Source organism: Eschrichtius robustus, chromosome 20 (assembly GCF_028021215.1).
Source record: "Eschrichtius robustus isolate mEscRob2 chromosome 20, mEscRob2.pri, whole genome shotgun sequence".
Lineage (NCBI taxonomy): Eukaryota > Metazoa > Chordata > Mammalia > Artiodactyla > Eschrichtiidae > Eschrichtius > Eschrichtius robustus.
Genome location: NC_090843.1, coordinates 40834426 through 40847186, shown reverse-complemented (window position 1 = coordinate 40847186; position 12761 = coordinate 40834426). Strand labels below are relative to the sequence as shown.

At 39.9% G+C, this 12761-nt stretch overlaps 1 long non-coding RNA gene across 1 annotated transcript; it reads left to right on the top strand.

Moving 5' to 3' along the window:
* Positions 1-7430: 7430 nt before the first annotated feature.
* Positions 7431-12204, top strand: LOC137754912 (uncharacterized). Its single transcript, XR_011071940.1, has 2 exons — positions 7431-8396; positions 11481-12204. It is a non-coding gene; the product is annotated as an uncharacterized lncRNA (long non-coding RNA).
* Positions 12205-12761: the final 557 nt, after the last annotated feature.

The following is a 12761-nucleotide window of genomic DNA, read 5'->3' as shown; positions in this document are numbered from 1 at the left end:
GGTAATTTTTTCCAGTATTTTTTTTTTTTTTACAGGAACATTGATCAATATGATCCTATAGGAAAAGGTGGGATTGGCATGAAGTAAAGAGATTATAAGGAAACATCTGTTCATTGTGTCTCTCGTGATTGTCTATTGAATAAATAGTAAACCTGGCAAAAACTTTTGCTTTAAATATAGATCCAAGAAGTTACGGTATACTTAAACCAGCTTATTCTTACGGTTGAGAACTTGGGGGGTGGGGGGCACTGCTTCTTGCTAACTTTGAAAGCTATACCCGACAACGTTGAATGTGGTTGTGATTTTGTAGGGATGGAAGGAGAGAAGGATTTTTTTTTTATTACAAAAGTCGCTTGGTGCTTCTGTAGTCTCTATCAAATAACAAGTTAATTTAGGCAGAAATAATCTCATAATAAACATTTCAAAATAGATGCCTCACTGGGTTATGGGAGAGAAAAATCAAGCATGCCTTTGCATAAGGACGTTCCCGGTTAGGTAGGTACGCAAAACACAAATGAAACAGAATAAACACTTAAGTAGTTAAGTAGATCCTGGGTGTTTCATCTTCATCTCTTAGAAAAAGTTCAAAGGAGTTAACATTCAACCATCAAGTTAAAGTATCTTTAACTCCTTTTACAATTATTAATAGAATTATCAATGTGAAGATAGTAGAAACAGAGCTTTTCTAGAATGCTATATTCATCCTCACCAAATATACTTTGAACAATCATTAATTTTGTAGGAATGCCAAATGCCTAATGAGTTGTTTGGGTTTTTTTACAACGGTCTATTCCACTCCCTATTTGAGTAAACGCTAGGGAAATTCACTTAGCCACCAGAGGGAGCTATGATACAAAATCAACCAGGAAATACCCTAGAGTAAAGAATCCATACAGCAAGGGGGAAATTATATTAATCCTCTATATCAGTGCCAAAGTTAAGTGTTTTTGGTCTAAGTTTTTTTCCTGAAACTTTACCTTTGCCTCCCCGTCTGTTGGGCAGAATTCTTTCCCTTTTCATTTAGGTTTTGAATAGTACTTGATGAGTAAATCTGTAAATCAGAAAACTGTAGGTTCTGGGACTTAGGAGAAAATGCTAAAGATGTGAATCTGCTTGTTTCTCTGCCTACCTTGTATATCTCCAGGTGTGGAATAGTAAGACCAGAGTGTAAGAATTGGGTACAGGAGTAGATGTGTGCGCACCTCCCCCCCCCCCCCCAATCTAGCCCAAAAATTGGTCATATGATATAAAAATGAAGTATGCTTTCAGAAACCTTTATCATTTGTTTTTATGGTGTGAAACACTTTGGGGAGTGATACCAATCTTTATTTCTTGGCATTACTGAGACTTTCAATGATTGTTAGTGTGCCTTAAAACCCTGTTTATTCATCAGGTTGGTTAGCCTTATTTTTTTGTTCTGCAGGCCTTGTTTCAGTAGGCAGAGTATCTTGTGATCACAAAGTCAGTACAGACTTCTCTTGACATGTTTATTTAATGCCATTTTATTTTAAGAAAGCCAAAAATTATTAGGAACTAACACTTCAGCGTTTGTCATTCCCACCCCCCCCCCTTCAACTTTACATTGCAAAAATGTAAAGGACACAGGCTTCCTATTTATTGTCACTAAGAATATTGTATTAAAGTTTTTTAGGCCCACTTGATGATCCAATTTAGTCAGCACCAATATGGGAGCACTTGCCTTAAAACACAAATGTTAGGAACTTGTCTACTTTGAAGAATAAGACGCTAAAAGAGGACAAATAAAGGTATTTTAGAAGAGAAAATAGAATCAAGTTTACAAAGTAGAGATTACTTTGCCTGCTAAACTCACATTTTATGTAGCAAATGAGGCTACAGAAGGTAGTTGCTGACTAGCAGCCTTGCTGCAAATTGGATTGAGAGTACTAAAAGGGCACTAGATTATGCCTTTCCTTAATTCTAAAAATGTTAGCTCTGATATCTTCCTAATTTAACTTGTGAAGAGAGACCATAAATCCTAAATTGCTCAAGTGAAAATCTAGAATTCTCTTTGTAAAATAAAAAGACTAAACCTGGAGATTGTTTTAAGTGCCAGATGGCATGGCAGAATAGTACCCTGAAGTGCTGGGTATTAGGAGAGCCTTTGTAAGTTTGGGATAAGCTTTCAGGTTGTGGTGTTTATTAAGGTTTAATCCTTAGGAATGGGCTGCTACATCAGTTGAACAAAAGACAACCTACTGCCTTTAACTAGGACTTGGAAGTCCTGGACTGAATCTGAGGCCATTGGTAACCTGGCCTCTGGCCTACCTTTTAGTCTGATCTCTAGCCTTCCCCCTGATATACTCTAACCCAGGACTTGGCATTGTCCAACATTTCTTGTATTTGGTCCTTCTGGTTCTTCCTTCTGCAGTGCCGTCCATCTCTTCTTCATTCGGAGAAGTGCAACGTACCTTGAATAATCTCAAGAGTCACCTCTCTGAAAACTAACATCCATCGTACTGTGTTGGCACAGACTTTGTGTATGTCTAGTATAGCATTTATCACCTAACCTTGCTTGCTCTATCCACTTACCTACCTCATCTTACTTGATTGATGAGTTTTTACTTTCTAAGGAACCAAGACAGTGTCTGGCACATGATAGTCACTGAATAAACACTATTGGTCCTTCATCATTTTTCCTGAAGAGTATTGTTCTACTGCATCTTAAAACTTAAGCCAATCTGCCTTTATCAGTGAGTTGTTTATATATATATCTCCTTTCTAACAGGCCATAACCTCATCCCCTTTCTTCCCAGGTACATAGCACAATGCTGTGCACTGAGGAGACACTCAGTTCAATTGCTTTTGAAGAGAAACCTAGAAATTCACATTACTTTACTTCCCTTTCTGAGTATCTTGAATAAGTAACCAGTTAATAGAGTCTCAGTTTCTTCTATTTCCAAGTTGGAAATAAGTCCTTATTCAGTTGATACTTATAGAAGAAGCTAAGTAACATTAAGACATTTTCCATCCTTTTACCTCCTGGTATGTTTCTAACAATTTTTGGAGACTTTTTTTCTTAACTTGAATTACAAAATAAGAGTGACGTCCATAGCATAAGACTAGGAATGTAAAATGTTGGTTAGCAGTACAGCAAGCACACTACAAAAAAAAATCTAAAATGACTCATTTGTCCTCTAAAACTACATAGTAAACATGCAGCAAGGTGAGAGTCTAAGTTCTGCAACTTAATATAACCAGTTCTCAGCCACAGTACTATTGTATCTACGACTTGAGCTAGATAAAGAGATTCTGTTTACTTGCTAGATAGAGTTATTCAAAATGCTGTTTGGATTTGTGTCCCATCTTCATTTGCCATACTGACATCCTTGTCTGTGCACCCAAATTCATTACTAAAGTAATGAAAAACTAGTTAACTGGTTTTGCCGACCCGTCTCCATCCTGGCGATCAAATCTGATCTTCCTAAAACAGTGTCACTCCCTAGTATGAAACAATGGGTTATAGTCTACAATTTGTCACCATTTTCAATCACATCTTCCCCTGCTCTGGCTGATCTGGTAAATATTTTACTGACCATGCTTGTTTTTACTTCTGTATTTTATGTTTTCAGACTTTTCTCCTTCCCTCTTAGCAGTCACCCTGCAGCTTCAAATCCTTATCACTATCAAGTTAAATTTAATTTCTGAAACTATAAAAAAGCAAGCTTCTAAACCCATATAATAGCTCTCTTCTCTGTGATGCATTTAGTCTCCTCCCAATTTTATCTTATTACTGTTGAAATTTTTGTGTTAACTTTTTCTACCCAGTGGAATTTTTGTCGTATTTGTTTTTCCCAGTGAGCCAAATGTTTACTTGCCAGATAGAGTTCTTCAAAATGCTATTTGGATTTGTCTCCCACCTCCATTTGGCCAAGTTTAATAAACGTTGATTGACAAGAGAAAGAACTTAGTACTCCTTAAAAGCAAAGTGCTATAGAAACCTATTTTACGAACTGTTGGTTAACTGGGTAGATTACTGAAGAAAGTAATAATCCTAACATTGCATCAAATAATTCCTCAGATGTGAAGCTAGGAAATGCAAATTACTGTTGACCCTTAATGCCAGGGTTAGGGGTGCTGATCCCTCCACGCAGTGTAAAATTTCCAAATAACTACAGTCAGCCCTCTGTATGTGCAGTTACGCATCTGTAGATTCAAACAACCGCGGGTTGTGTAGTACTGTAATACGTACTGAAAAAAACAAACACGTATAAGTGGACCTGTGCAGTTCAAGCCTGTGTTCAAGGGTCAACTGTAACTTAAATGCGAGCCTAAGCCAAGTATAATTGGAAAAGTAAATGTTGCCCCCAAAATCAATCTTGCAAAGTCAAAAAGAAAGTTGTTCTGTTGCAAGATGTGCCACACTTCTCAGTACAGATCTCAAGAATTGATGCCATTGTCTCCTAAAAGAGCAGAGGAGTTCCCTCTCTTGCTGCTTTCTCCTGGGTCTCCTTTTTCCATCTTTCTTACTTAAGCGTGATTCTTAAAGAAGAAGCCTTAAATCCTCTCTGAATTTAGTGGTCCTGTATCAGTGAGAACTTCTACAGATTTCTTGTTGGGATTGAATTATTTTGGTTCTTTTTTATTAGTAGTTATCTATAAAGGCATTCACGTACAGAGTGAAAAAACTGGATAGCATTTCCTTGGTTTGGGAATCTTAACATTACTCCAGGACCCTGACCCTGGTCTTTAGGCTGATCGAGGATCAGCTAGCATAAGCAGTTCTCTCAAAGCCAAGAGACTCAGCAGACATTTAGCAGACACCCACAAGTCTTACAAGCACCCACATTCCTTGTGCCATTAAAAATTCTTCCACCCCTTCATGATCAGCTAAAGACAAAAGCATTCTTGGACTAATTGCATTGTATTTTTGCTTTGCTTTTCTTCAACATACTAAGTGTCACATAATGCATACACTTGCATTTTGCCATTAAGTTGTTGTCTAGTTGTCTCATGTATGTTTTATTTCCCCCAGCTACATGGTAAACTCTTAGAGAGCGAAGACTATGTTTATAACTTTTTGACACTTTTTCCAAGATACTCAGTATGTTAGTACATACACACCTTAATAAATGTTTATGGATAAATAAGTACGTTCATGAAATCCTTGGCAGGTGGACTGCATAGCTTAGATCTGATATGCAGTGTGGTCCTCCAATCAGATTGGGCTTATTTCCAAAGTAGTGACTTCAAGGGTTCATGCCCTTTCTACCTTCTTAATGGAAAATTTGGAGGGAAAAATACAAGGACATAGGACAAATACTTCATCATTCTTAATGGAAGTAGTTGTTTTATGAAGTGCTTTGACTCCTTTTAATTCTCAAATGTTATTAGCCTTATTTTGGGGTTTGAGGAAATAGGCTCAGAGATGTTAAGTGACAGGCCCAGAAATTGAATCTATGTTTTCTAGTGACAAACTCCTGTTTATTTTATTACTACATTGCTTTTCTTTTTTTTTTAAAGACAGCCTTTTTCCAGTGGGGAGGTTGTTGGGGGGAAGAGAAGTCTTTGACCCAAGTGATCACCACCTGTAATGTCCACCTGATGCCACCAGGGTGTCCCATGGTGCTGTCTTTGATCCATGTTCTTATCCGAGTTGATGGGGGCTGTTTCAAAGCTGGTGTTAATCTTGTCAGAGTGGCCATGGCCCAGAGCCCAGCAGCAAGAAAGTGGGTCTTTCCAGTGTGCAGTGCACAGCTAGCATCAGAGAAACTTTTGACCCTCTCTGGTCAGGCTGGCCCCACAGATGGATAGCAGGTCAGACAGTGGCCAGAGCCTGGCCAGTCACTCTTACTAGGCTGCAGCCCCACAGACAGTAGCATAAAAAGATTCTGACAATGGGTAAATGTTTATAAACATGCATTTGTTTTGTTAGCTGAGTATACACTTACAAAAAATTTGTATTAGCAAAATAGATCCGATACACAAAACTGGATTGAATTACTTTACCAGTTTTAAAAGCCAGTGCATGGTGACTTCCCACTTTCCAGTTAGCAGTAACAGTCTAGATTATACTTAGCCCTGAGCATACAGCCTCTTAAGCATTAGTTTTGATATTCAGCAACCCTAGTTGACAATCTTCAGTGTCAAAGCTATCACTTATGTGAGAACCAATGAGGTGCAGTCTCATTTAGTATTAGAGCAAGTAGCCCCTTTAAAATTTTCCTTCCCAGTGCTCTTATAAGCACTTTGTATAAAAGTCTTAACTGTTCTATAATTATTTCTTTTCAAATTTTGATTTTTCTACTGGAGGAGATTCTTAAAAGTATTCCAGTGACTGACTAGTACAGTTCCTGGCGTTTAATAGATGCTTGATAAATATTTGTTTACCGAAATAGGATAATAGTTATGGCACAGTTCTACTCATGAGCCATTTTTCTAAGGAGAGAATCCATATTAGGAGGTCTTTGTTTTGTCTTCAAATTGATTAGAATCCATTATGAACTAGGAAGTTAGTCCCTGGGGTGTCCCGGCTGGCCTTTCAAAACCTTGAATATGTCATTCTAGGTTGGAATTAGCACAGCCTGAATTTGGGCTGTATCTGCTGATTCTCTTTAGGTATCATCCGTGCAATATCTTTAGGACCAGGTGTTTACCAGGGCTCTTAGAGCCACCAGGAGAGACTAAATTAAACTTTACTGATTGGAGCTCTTGGTCTTGGGGGTGCCCTTTTCCCTCTCCCTTCCCTGTTTCCCTAGGTAAGTTTCCATCCCAAAATTCCTGCAGTTTTAAGGTCACTGTGGAACAAATCCCAAACCTACCTCTAGTAGTCAAGGTTTCCTTTCAGTTTTTGCAGCTCTCCTCTGGGGGGATGGCTAAACACAGATTGTAGTACCAACTTGGATCCTTCCATATGCTTTGCTTAAGTGATCAGAGTAACTGATCTTTAGCGAAATGAACTTTTGTATAGGACATATATGGGGGATTCCTAAGGCTTCATGAGTTTTGCTTAAAGGTACTATTTAGGTCCTGGACAAATTACTTTAGGAATAAAAGTTGTCAATTCTGATGCAAACAAAAAAAATCCTCTTGTCCCTGAGAAACATAACTAAGTATAACTAGTCATTTAAATAATAAACTAGTTATTTATTTAATAAATTTAGTTTTAATAAATTGGTCTGAAGATATTCTTCCATATGTGAAGAATAAGCATATTATGCCTTTTCCATCTAAAGTGTAAATCACTAAAAGGCAGAGATAGTGTGTATCACAACCCCCAGGATTCCTGTTTCTGGGATTGCCTTGTACCTGATGCTAAGGGAGCATTTTCAGCGGCTTGAATTGAGTACTTGCCATCTGCTCTCTGAGCATTCGCTGCTGAATGAAAGGGGAGAGAAAGTGAAATGAGAGGTTGGGTGGGGGGGCAAGGAAGCTGGAAAAAAAAGAGGTGGGAGCTGGGGAGTTGGCGGGCACTTATGTAAGGTCAGTAAAACAGAAAGCTAGCAGAGGACAGTGTCAGGCCTTGGGGGTAAAGGGCTAATTCTGTCAACTAATTGAGTAGAGCCATGTGTGCTTTGTTAAAGAGACTAAAATTACTTCAGAGAAAAATCTAGATTCTCTGAATCTGACCCATCTTCCTGTGTACCATAGTAAATTGTTCATCAAGTCAAAATCTAGGAATTGTGGTCCTCTTTCTTCAGGTCTAGCAAAGAGCTTACTGCCACTGCTCAGGCAACCAAGGGTGAAATGCTTCAAGTAGTATTTGTGGATAGCTGGTAAGCTTGATGTTTTATTCCCCAGCTTAAGGAGTAAATGCTGAGTACAGCTGTTGTCCCTGTGTAGAGCTTTAACAACCAGCTTGCCAGGTTCCCTGCACCTGCTTATATGCCTGGATCAGATAAGTGACTGTAGAACTTTAGGCAGCTTCTAGTTCAGAGACTTTGGAGTCAAGAAACATCCTTAAAGAAGCAAATCTCTCTCCTGGAGCCTTAGCCAGATCTTATGCTGTTCTGACCTTGTTTTCCCATCTCTTGGCATTGCTGCCTAGAATGGAGCAGCCTACCTAAAGCTTAGGCTAACTAGTCTTGTGATGTCACATCAGTGTCTTAGGTCACCACTGTTCATGTCCCTCACCCAAGGGACATACTACATAGGTTCCTCAACACTTGTTTCATTATTTCCTGTTTCCTTCACTACAAGGAATGGAGGGATCCTCAGTCGAAGATCATATTGACCCAATGAGGCTTTTTTTTTATCTAGGCCAATGAAAGGGCGAGGAAGGAGCACCAACTCAGAAAGAGGGAGCCATAAGATCTGCATGTATTAATATGGTAACTCTTTGGAGACTTCTGAGAAACAGAATCCTATTTGAACTCTGGACTATCCTCAAGTCTGATAATGAAGAAGAAATTGAAGAGATGTTTCTGTTGGGAGTTTGGGTAAAGAGTATTCACTTGATATATGTATGTTTTTGCCCTGCCCCACTCTTCACAAGAACATTTGGACAGGCATTAACAAGTACTAATTTTTATTTTTTTATTTTTTTTTTGCAAATGAATCATTTTTCTGGTAATGCAGATGGCTACTAGCACAATGCTGTTTAGTGTCATTACATCCCTCTTTTTAACCAGTGGAATATATTTGGGGTGGAGGCTATAACCACTGAAAAGAGCTTTTCCTTTGTACCAAAATAACTGCTTATGTAAGGATTTAATTTATGTTTTTGACTATTAGCATAATGTAACTGAACTAAGCTTTGTAGTTGTTGGTTCAGGCCCATGAAGTTTGCGTGACCTGTTAAGTGGCAACTTTTTTTCAAGCTCAGCCATTACCCTGGACTTGGGGCATCTGAGGGCAGGGAGGAACAGGTGTCCAAAGGAGAAATGTTGGTGCCTGAGAGTATGTTTTCCAGTTGTATTGAATTTCTTACTTGGTGTATTTTTGACCTATCTTAGTTTCTTTCCTTCTTGTGTCCTATGCTGTTTTGCTTGCTATTTGTTGGATGTCCTCTGTCAGCCATTCAGAAGTTGTAAAACGGAAGGTATTTCTACTCAGATGCTTTGTGGAAGAAACTGATAGGTTAAGCATTGATTTCTGGCAGCTTCTTTCAAAAAGAGTTAAGGTGATAAATGTGTTTCCATGGCTTTGGATATGTTTTGGGCGTCGCGTCTTGGGTATATGGCCCTTCTTACAAACAATAGAGTGTTTAAGGACCCTCAACTACCAGTTAAACTAAATGTCTACTAGGAAAATGGGTAGGTTTGTTCCCTGTCCCTTTGTTCTCTGTGACTATGTTCCAGCTGTCAAGGAACTTAAATAGGTATTTAGGAAAAAAAAAAATTCTTCGTTGTTTCCCCTTCCTCACCTTACCAGTTAAAACAGAAATAAACTAGTGATGACACTTTAGGTGGTAGAACTGAAACACAAACCCAGCTTCTGACCACATGGGCCACAGGCAAGTGGCTTAAGCCCTTAGTGTGGGGAGGTGGGGTGGGGAGATTACTTCTGCTTTCCTCCCAGAGAGGCTTGTTTGTGTCTCTTTTTTGGGTGGGGGTGGGGGGGGGTGGGTTGTTGCCTTTGGTCTGGTAGAGTGTGTGTCCATTCTCCCCCATTACACTGAGGCTGGTAATACAGGGTAACATTTCTCCCTGGCCAATGTTTTTGGTATTTCTAAATATTGCAGTCTTGCTTTTTACTAGTAGATCTGTTCATTGTCAGTTCCAGCTTTCTTGCATGAAGAGTTTGTTCATTAACTGCCAATTTGAAGCTGCTTCTAACTAGATAGTCTCTATGGACAGTTTTGGATTTGATTTGGTTTTGGTTTGTTGATTAGTCTTTCTTGGGAAGGGTAATTGACAATAGCAGAGATGGTTTCTATGCCTAGGATTCTGAATCTAATCTTAATCCTTAACGTACTCACAGGATTTTAAAATCCTTTCCAAAATGGGAAGGAAATATCCTGTTACTTTCTAATGTTTGCTAAAAGTTGTCCTTGTAAATGCTGATCTTGGTAGGTTTCTTCCTTTGTCATGTGTCCTTAGCCTTTTGGCCGTTTACCTTAGGGCTCTTCAAAGGAGAGGGGGATGGGGCATGGGGAAAACCTGTTATTTGAGAGAAAGTAAGAAGAACTGGCTCAGAGCTCTTATGCAGAGTTCCTAGCCCCAGAATTAATCTAGAACCTGACTTCAGTAGCACCAATAAAAACATCTACTTAGCACCTGTTATATTCCAGGAAATGTTCTAAGATTTTTATACACATTTCTCATTTAATCCACAGTCCTGTCTCTGTGAGACAGGTATTTATTTTGTCCTCATTCTCCAGATGAGGAAACTGAGGCCCTAAAAGATTTAAGTGACAGGTTATACACACTGGGGCAGGGGAGATGGGAAAGAAGAAACTGAACCGGGTGGGGAGGGAATCTGAATTTTATTTGGATGGATGTAGGCACATATATTTTTTGGGTTAGACACCAGACATTTCAGTTATACATCATATCTGGAGGTAACACCATTGGTTCATTCACTGAAAGTTGTTTACAATAATCAATATGAATTTATTGTCTTCAGACATTGCTAGTGTTTTGATTGGACCCCAGTGTAGTCTGTGGAAGCAGGCTTGAGGAGGGGTTCATTTTGTTTGTGGTTAAGGATTTTTTCTGTCCTAAGAATGGAATCTTTGATCTTCCTAATTTCATTGTATTCCTCAAAACAGTTGGAGCTGATTGTTTTTGAGTACTCATTCCAAACTTTTGGATATTTTCTCTGGAAAATATCCTAAGATTTAAAATTTCATCTGAATTTTAAAAGGTTGTTAATTTTTCTTTTTAAGGGGAAAGAAAAATCGGAGCAATCAGGAATTCTGGTTTCATCTCATGGATAGAGATAAAAATTAGCCATTTACCTCAAGAAAAGTGATACTTCTGAATCCCAGCTCTTCAGTAATGAGAACTGGCCTGTTTTTACTTGACCTCTACTTTGTGGTAGTGGGGAAACCCCTCTCCAGAGGTTGTGAGGAGGATTGCTAGAGAAAGGTTTTCTAGATCCCGGGAAAAGAAGTTCAAGAGAGTGCGGCAATATTGTCAGTAGAAAAATGGTCTTCATCAAGTATTAGTCTTACAATCCTGAAACTTCATTTTCACCACAGTTTGAAAGGCATCAAAGTAGGAGAGGCTATACAGGGAAGGGGAAAGACTGAGGAGATGTATTACAGAGACCTGGAAGTGAATGCGTTAAAACAGGAAAGCAGCAGAGACGTGCATTCATTGAATGAAAACAAAAAGAATACCCAGTGTCCGAGGTCAGAGCAAAAAGGTTTTAGTTTACCTAGTTGATTCCTTAGGTTTACATCTTAGTTCTCTCCTTATCTTGTATGTGTATATAAACTTAGGCTTCCTGAACCATTTTATTTCTCTTTCCAAAAGAGACTAATGGACATTTATAGGAGACATAGGGGCCACTGTAGCAGTTTAGCTGAGGAATGTAATCAGAAACTATTCATCATTTTCTGTCCCCTCCTGTCTTAGGCTGACTCGGTTCCCTGATGTGTTACCTGCTTCTGCCACTGATCCAAACTGCAGAACTTCTCATTCGTTCCCAAGGCCTCCAGGCAGTGTCCAGTAGGGAATCAACTCTAAAAGGAACCAGACCAACGTTTGCCAGCCCCTTCATTCTGGTGACTGAGGGAAGAAAAGTGTGGGAAGGTGGTATATATGTGTAGTCGATGGAAAGGAAACACAGACTGTCAAATTACTATACCTCTTCAGTTTCTTTTACCAATAGAATTCTTCAACCATATTATTTTTTACTGTGTATGTATGGGGGAAGTTGGAGATGGTGACCTTGATTAGAATGTGATTTAAGAGGAATAAATGGAGGGAATGAGATAAGAGACAGTCGGTTATGAAAGAGGTTGAAGTCTTGAAATAATGTGACCATCTGTGGAATTTTTTAAAGCCAGCGTTTGCAAAAATATCACTGATAGAGGCTGCCTCCTCATTTCCCGCCACAGGAGACTTCTTGGACTGGAGGCACTTGTTTAATAACAGCTTGTCTGTGATAGAAAATGTTCAGGGCATCATCATACAAAGTTCCAGTAGCAGTGACGCCTACACGGAAGACTTGGAACTGCAAACAGAGGCTGGGGTCACCTCAGTGACAACTGAAGCTGTCCAACCAGAAGTTCGATTCTTGTTTTGGGGGGTGAGGAAGTAGACTGTACTAAAGCACTAAAACAATTTTTTGTCTGTACTTTCTCTTTAATTAAAAAAAAATATTTTTTTTGGCGGGGAGGGGGGTGTTCGGTAGAATTTCACATCATATCTGGAGTTAAGAAGAGGATGGGGAAGCTCAGCCCTTCACCCAAGAATAACCCAGTAATGACACCTCTACGCGTGGGAAGTGTTTCCCTCCGCACAGGGAGGATCTGAGGCTGCACCCCAGTGGGATTCCCTGCTTGAGTTGGAAGGCCACTCAGAGGTAGATGCGTATCCAGCACGAGTGCGGAAGGTTTCGCTGGGATGAAATACCAGAGGGGAAAGACACTCCAAGTCGAAGGGGCTTCCCCCAGTTTGGAGGTAGGGGCTGTGCTGCGCGAAAGGAACTGAAGAGCCCGGGCGCCACCGTGGCCTGTGCCTTCCGCTGAGGGCCTGAGAGGGACGCGATGCTGCCGGGCACCGGGTCTGAGTCACGGGAGCCGGCCCGGCCGTGCCCAGCGAGCCAGCGCCAGACCCTGGCGTCCTCCATCTTCTCTCCTGAGCTCCCCCTGTTCCAGCTGCCTGAGCCACGGACCGCAGCACCACACACCC